An 8,285-nucleotide genomic window follows, 5' to 3' on the forward strand; every position below is an offset into this window, starting at 1 on the left:
TGTGTCCTCTCGGGAGCTATAGTTAAGCTTTGTATTGGACACATATTTTGGGTACATCCTTCAGCTACCTTGAGGTCTTCCATTTATCTCTCATTTATCAGTCTTTGACTGGGCTGGCACATTGTCCTCATAACTTGGAGTCTCAGATGAAATGCCCCACTTCATGCCATGAGGTTTGGCTTCCTGAGACGCTTCCATGGGGTCATTAATAGAACTCAGAAAAGTAAGACAGCTGGTCACCGGCATAGAGCATCCTGATAGATGAAAGGCATATTAATTTCATAGGGCTGCTATAACAAAGTACCACACACTGGGTTGCTGAAACAGAAATTTAGTTTCTCATAGTTCTGGAGACAACAAGTCCTAAATCAAAGTGCCTGCAGAGTTGATTTCCTCTGAGGACTGCTAGAGGGAATCTGTTCCATGCCTCTCCTCTAACTTCTGGTGAATTATCCTCAATCTCTGGTGTTCCTTTGCTTGTGAGAGTGTTATTCCTGTTTCTATCTGGTGTTCTCCATGTGTTTTTGTCTCTGTGTTCAAATTTCCCCTTTTTGTAAGGACACCAGTCTTATTGGATTAGTCCTCACTCTAATGACATTGTCTCAAGTTGTTCATCTACAAAGACCCTCTTTCCAAATAAGGTTAAATTCAGAGGTACTGAGGGTTAGGACTTCAACATATTTGGGGGGTGCACAGTTCAAAATATAACATAGAAAACCTGGGAAGATAACCATCCTAGGATTGCTTCGAGGTGCAATTTCTTCTTCCAAGCTTTAGACAGAATGACTATGTTGTATTAATTGTGATTTTTATACTTCATAATGCTTTGACATATTGGGGGTACCTAGCTGGCTAAGGAAAGTTTGGCCCTTCCAGAGGGCCAAACTGTCCCTTAGCCACTTCCTAGAGATAGTGCTGACCTTAAGCAGACTGACAGTTATTTCTCCAGCAAAAGAGGGTTTATTTAGGATCAGCAAAGTATTGCAGTTCAGGGTCTGCAACCATGGCAAGCCACGTGCAAGTCCTCTGCAAGGAGGCAAAAATAACCTTTTTTAAAGAGGGAAAAGGAAGCTGGTTAAGCTATAATAAAGAGTCCATTGGAGGGACTGAATTTGAAGTGTAGTGGTTTTTCATTGGCTGAGTTGTGACACTCTCATTGGCTGAGCTCTTGCCAGGCAAGAAGAGGAAGTTTTTCTTCCTGTTGGTCTCCGTTGTTGTGTAGAATGTGAGAGCACCCCCTTCTGGCCTCCTGACTCTATTTTGATTGTGGTCTTTGTTTATTAATTTTTACAACCATAACTTTTTGGTGAGCTCACCTTTCTTATAGAAGACAGCTGATTCTGAAACCGTATCCTTACACACCACCTTTATCTATCTTTTATACATCAAGCCATATCTCTGCTGCCCTGAATCAACTGGGGGCCAAGTTCTGGCCAACTACAGGCCAGTCCCTAAGCTCCAGAGCCCACAGAGTTATTCAAACTAGCCAATCCTAAATGTTTACCCTGTCCTGCCATGACTTTTCCCCAATTCATGCTTTTTTGTCCTATGCTTTCACCTTGCTTCTCCTTCTGCCTCCTGATCCAAATTTGGTTCTTTCCCATGTGGTTTTGCATGGCATGGCGTGCCCCCTTCTCCTGGGAAATGTAAGTAATAACTTCTTGTTTCAATGACACTGACCTCTATGTCATTACTCAGTCACCTTTATAAATGAAAATCCCACAGATAAATTGAGACGCAAATACTCAGTAAACACACCCACCGAAAGATCTGGTGGTTTCTTTCAGTGTCCTTGTTAAACACATTGTGTTGCCTTACTTCTCTGCTTCCCATGCCTCACTGCCCCTTCTTTCATCACCATCACTACCCTACTAGGAAGTTTGTCCTTCCGAGATCTAATATCATCACATATGCCTTATCTCAAGCTTTCCTTTCTAGAGGACAAGGCTAATATTTATTTGGAGACAGCAATACACAAAATGAAAGAATGGTGAAATAAGGTTTGCTTAAAAACTAGATATTAAAATCTATTAAAAAGTTCTGATTATTAATTAGATAGAAAGCCATGGGTAAAAAAGTATCAGTATGAACTATAAAGTTCAGAAATGCTCAACTACACATAACATGATTGGCAAATAAATAAAGCACTATATCAAAGCAGTAGAATAAGTTGCTCAATTGGTATTGAGGGCAATTAATTAATCATTAGGAAAAAAATACCCTGAGACAAAAGCAAAACTATGCAATAAATTATGAGACACTGTTCAATCTGGTTAGTAGCCAATAAATCAAAGAACCAAATAAGATTGCATTTGTCATGTATTCAATAGGAAACATTAAATACTATCCTCCAAATTGGAGAATCTGTAACAAATGTGATAGTCTATTCTTGATATGGTAATACTTACCAAAAACTTTAAAATAGTTCATATTCTTTGAATCAGTCATAAATTTTCAAACAGAAACTAGTTAAAGGTAGACTTAGGCATTTGTATGAAGTATATTCGAAGGTGCTTAGAAGAGAATTTACAAAATGAAATTGTATAAATTATGACCTATTCATATGTTAAACACCCATTAAAATGATGTAGAAAAACTGCCTAGGTAGATATGAAAAGATATTTGTGATGTAATGTAACTAAACTAAATTATAATACCCTATGTTAGTAAGTTTCTCATTTTGGGTAGAACTACACATTTATGTTACATACAGAGAAATTACATGTTATAAGAAACAAAAGATACAGAGAAAAACTTGAATAGGAGACATTTTGGGTATTATAATTACCAGTGATTTCTATTCTTCACGCCAATGTGAATTTTCTAAACTTTGTGTTATAAATAGGAATGCAAATTCCATGAAAAATAAAGTTAGTGAAAATATGATTTAGTGGGTACAGTGTCTGTGAATTTAAATAAAATAAATATAGTTTAAGTTTCTCAATACCAGAATTTCAGGAATAGTGTTTGCAAAACACTGTTATAGGGATAAGAAAGACCATACAAAGTTAGACATAGAGGAGGAGAAAGATGTAGATGAGATGGGAAATATTTATGAGGAGTATAATACAGATTTTTTATTTTTATTTTAAATGCTGTCTTGATCCAGTTTGGAGGGCCTGATAGGGGCCAGTCCTCCTTGAGCAGCCTAATTAATTCCACACTTCAACCACTTCTCTTATTCAGCTCTCACACTCTGGGCCACTATGCACTTGCTCTAATCTCCCCAGGGTCAGGTACCAAACAACTGGGGACAGCCCCTCTGTCCTGGAACCCACAAAATTATTCAAATTAGGCAACCCACCGAGAGTCCAGGAAACCTAGGTAACCCCACCCTACTTGCCATAGATAAGCTGCCCCCTCCAGCTCCATCTTGCTATTACCCCCAGTCATCACCTCCTGTGTGGCCCCTTGTGACAACCTTCTCTCCTTCTGAGCTGTAACTAATACAGAATTCTGCTTTTCATCTGTGTGAGTGTCAGTGCATCCCACCATCAAAAGAATCTCTAAATCTTATGATCAAGGAAGTGTGCCTGTGCATATATGTACATATATACATATACTTATCTTCCTCTCAATATTTCTGCTCTAGTCCAAGTGTTCATTATCCATATCTTTCTAATGCAAAGGCCTCATGTTCCAATTCAGGATCCCTAATATTCTTTCTAATCACATTATCATGCCTCTCCTTAAAAACTCTTTGTTCAGGTGTACAAACAGATCTGAGTCTGGAGTCAGACAAGTTTTCTCATTCCTCTTACATGTATGTTACCAGATCACAAAGATCTGTGCTTTTGTAAAGCTCTCTGACAGTGCAGTTTCTACTGCCTGCATTACCCTTGCCATAGCCAGCTAGAAACTTCCTGGTCATTGTTCAAAAACTCATACTAATACATCCTCAACTCCTAAGATAAAATGTAAAACTCCCTCATCCGTTACTGTAACGCTTTGCGAATACCACCACAGTGTGACCTGTATATCATATTTATGTGGCTATATTTCCACCTTCCAACTGTAAGTAGACTTTCTAAGACTAACTTGTATAGCTAATTTCCCCTATATTTTCTTCCAATTATCAACCACCTGACAGATAGGGCCCACTCAATCATTTGTTTTGCTGAGTTGAATTGAATGGAACTATGTACATACATTAGTAAGTAAATACTTAGTGATTTGAGGATATCACTTTTATTGAAGGTCTTCTTAAATTAGAGGTTTGGGGAAAATTGAAAGGAAAATACATGAGATCTTCTTCCCCTCCCCACACGCACCACTGCCACTATTCAAAATGTATCTGTCTTAATGCTGTTATATAGCTCAGAAATTGTTAAATATTGAAGCACTAGAGACATCTCAATGGCATTTAAGCCTAGAAACCATAAATTTAAGGACTTCTTTCAGGTAATATTTAACTGAAAGTTATTTATTCCATTTAAAATCAGGGAGATTTATATCCTTTATCCATCAGAAAAAAATACTAAAGAAAATGTCATTTTGGCAGTCTTTAGAAGGATGGATTCATATTTGAAGAGAATCATATCTTTAAAATCCTGCTTTTTTATGAATTTATTCAGTACCATAGAGACAAAAAGTGCTAGATCAAGATAAATAGACATGAATCATTTTTGCTTTATAGAATGAACATTCCAGATATGATAGGTGGTGCAAAAACTTTGCACAACTTAAGAAAAAAGCTTTGAGATAAAGATTTGATTAATTTGATAATAATCTATAGGACCAGCCCAATCTCTGAGCCAGAGTAAAGGGCAAATGAGAATAAGGGTAAAAGATGATAGGGAGATTTCATAGGGGATTTTTTTATACGGCCAAAGAGGTCCCCAAATGTATTAGTGAAAAAGAATTGGAATGTGATTCCATATTATTTTGTAATAATATATGCATGTGTATATTTCATAGTTAGAAATGTATATTATATATGTGTATATGTATATATATATATAATGGATTTCAATTAATTATATGCAATTTACTGCAACCTATGACTCAGTTTACTGATTTGTTAAATCTAAAGCTTAAATCACCCCCCCTTCTTGACATGTTAATGGCGGCATATGTCCCAAACTGAACCAAGTGACCCTTGTGGATGTGAAGCTGGGACCTGCGGAGAGACAATCAAGTAAATGACAGCCTTGACCAGCATGCTTTCTTCATATTGAAATCAGGTAATCCAAATAAGATCTTTTACTTTAAGTCCAAATGTTGGCTTCTACATTCCTAAATATATGTCTGTTTATTAAAATTCTCACATTTTAGCCTTACGCATGCCTCCCTGTTATTTTCCTAAATCTAAGAGATAAATACTAAATAAATTAATACTAACATAAATGCTATTTATAAATAAAAATGATTATGAAATATATCCTGCTTCTATTCCTCAATATTCTTCATAACTAAAAATCTCTATTTTAGTGCAAATGTGACTCAGCACACATGAATAAGAAATAAACACATTAAAAATATGAAGTTACATCTGGAAATAACATTGTTCCATTGCAGTTGCTCCCTACACACCAAAGCAATGTTCAACCAGTGACCCAATTCTCTGAAGGGTACTTTCATTATTTACAGCGAGGAAAGGAAAAATTAAAGCCATTTGTCAGTGGCTGAGATAAGATTGTAACATGTTTGAATTACCATTTCTGAACTTTTTCCACCATTTATTGTATAAAACACAAGCATCCAGTTCATCTCTAGTTGTGAGTAATAGACGGCAGCTTGTGTGGTAGTTGAGACATGGAGTTTCAGGAGCTTAGTAGTCTGTATTTATTCATTCTTGGAGCTGATAAATATTTGATAGACTTTGCAATTTACAAATTTTCAAATAGAAATAAATCATATTAATCAACAGCTTTTACTTTCAAGTGTGTATTCTATAAATTGCAAGACGTATCAGAAAACACTGAAAAAGTATATATATGTGTGTATGTATATAGCATATATTAATTCAATGAAATATTTTTATGAGAAGTACTTGATTATTGCTTATTATTATTATTTTTTTCTTGGCCACACCACATGGCTTGCAGGATCTTAGCTCCCTGACCAGGGCTTGAACACCAGCCCTCGGCAGTGAAACCATGGAGTCCTAACCACTGTACAACCAGGGAATTCCCTGTTTATTATTTTTAAAATAACTAGAAGACTAAAAAAATATGGATTATAGTATAGATTTTAAAAATAGAGGAAACATTTCAAAACTTAGTAGTACATAAAAGAAAATAAGAAAACAAAAATAAAGATGTCCTTTCAAAACATAAAGGTATGATATCAAACATCGATTTAGCTGGGTTTTATGCATCAAAAATTAGTTGTTTATGTCTTGGAATCAGTAAATTAGCATGCAGTCTGCCTATTGATAATAAGGAAAATAAAGTGTCTTATCTCACATCATGTTAAATCATAATTATATGAACATTTGCACACAGTTAATTTTGTTTGTATTCACTTAGAAATACCTGCTGGGTAGGGATTATCATTACATTCAGGATATGCCTGTTTTGCCAAAAGGCCAGAAATATCACACAGCATACTAAATTCTCTCAGCAACTAAAGCACATTTAGAAAGAATTAAAATGAGCCACCTTCATCATTTCAAGGAAAATATTAGCTGATTCTCAAGCACTTTATGTACATAAATTAATGCAACCAAATTAAATATGGAAAACATTGTTTTCACCCCTGATATGTGAGGGGTGTTACCTTCTGTTGACAGAGGAGGACAAAAAATAATTGATACTGATCCTCATTTTTCATGTACCCATTTGCAAAGTGGACAGATCAATCAATATACAATATAGAATTACCACAATTCCAGTCACTTATTAGAGACTTTTAAGGAAAAGTACCTAATTCTGTCTTCTATCAAATTTTGGTTGGAGAAAATAGAATTTCAAGATCATTGTCTAAAAGTATGTGTATCATATATCTATATCTTGAGACAGTTTACTTCTAAAAGACTCTGCAATACACTTGCATTGACCAAATATTTTAGAGCCATGAAATCAGATTGTTTAGAAAGTCGCACTTGCCAAAGGAAATGTCTTTTGCATGAATAAAGTGAGGGATACTGAAGACAGTACTTCTTGGATCACTGTGACCCCAATGAAGTCACATTAGAAAAGAGTTTTTTCATCTGTTTGTTTTGGTAAGGATCTTCCTTGTTGTAGGCCGGATGGCCCCTGAGAGGTGGCCTCTCCCCAAACACAGGAACCATGAATGCATCACATTACCTGGGAAGAGGAACTTTGCAGTCTAATTTAGGTTGAGGGTCTTAAAATAAGATTAACCTGGAATAAATGTTTGGGCCCAATCTAATCACAGGAGTTCTGAAAAGCAGAGAACTATCTTCAGTCAGAGTAAAAGAACTTTGGCAGAAGAGAAGTTAGAGACTCAAAGCATGAAAAGGACAAAACATCCTTCAGATTTGAAGATGGAGGGGGCAAACCAACCAGGAATGCAGGTGGTTTTAAGGAAGTGAGAGTCTCCTAGATAACAGCCAGCAAGGGTCTCGGCCAGAAAAAGCTGCAAGGATTCTGCAAACAACCTGACTAATCTTGAAAGCAGATTTTCCCTTAAGCCCAGGACAGCCAAGACCTTAACTTTGACCTTGTGAAACCAGCAACAGTCAGCCCACTAGGATTGCTGACTACAGAGCTGTGAGTTAATATGTTTGTATTGTTTTAAACAACTAAGTTTGTGACAATTTGCTACAACAGCAAAAGAAAACTAATGCACTCACACACCAAAAATAATGTACTTCCTACTCTGCATGACAAGAGCCACATGACCCATTATAGTGTCTTTCTTGCAGGATGTAAAGGTGCACATAGCTAATTTTAAATTTTATCATAGATACAGAGCAGGCAGTTTTATATCTTAGAGCAAAATGCCCACTGAAAGAAATTAGACTTCTACCTTTCCATAGTGACTGGGAACAAGAGACATTCTATTCAAGGTACTAATTTTAAAATAGCTAAGGTATGGGGATCTAATGTACAGCACGGTGACTGTAGTTCATAATACTGTATTGCATATTTGAAAGTTGCTAAGAAAGTAAACCTCAAAAAAAATAAAAAGAGAGGGGCATTGTCATCCTTGATGATTACATGTTAAAGGGGTGGTTCCCAGGTACTTGAACCTTGGATCCTTGGGCAAAGTAAAGACAAATATTGAGGAAGGCAAACATCCTTGAGTAATGTTTCCATTTTGGTTGATATCTTTGCAGCTTTCCCAGATAAAGGGAGGTCTCTATTCTATAATAAGTG

Source organism: Hippopotamus amphibius, chromosome 15 (genome assembly GCF_030028045.1).
Source record: "Hippopotamus amphibius kiboko isolate mHipAmp2 chromosome 15, mHipAmp2.hap2, whole genome shotgun sequence".
In the NCBI taxonomy this organism is placed as follows: domain Eukaryota; kingdom Metazoa; phylum Chordata; class Mammalia; order Artiodactyla; family Hippopotamidae; genus Hippopotamus; species Hippopotamus amphibius.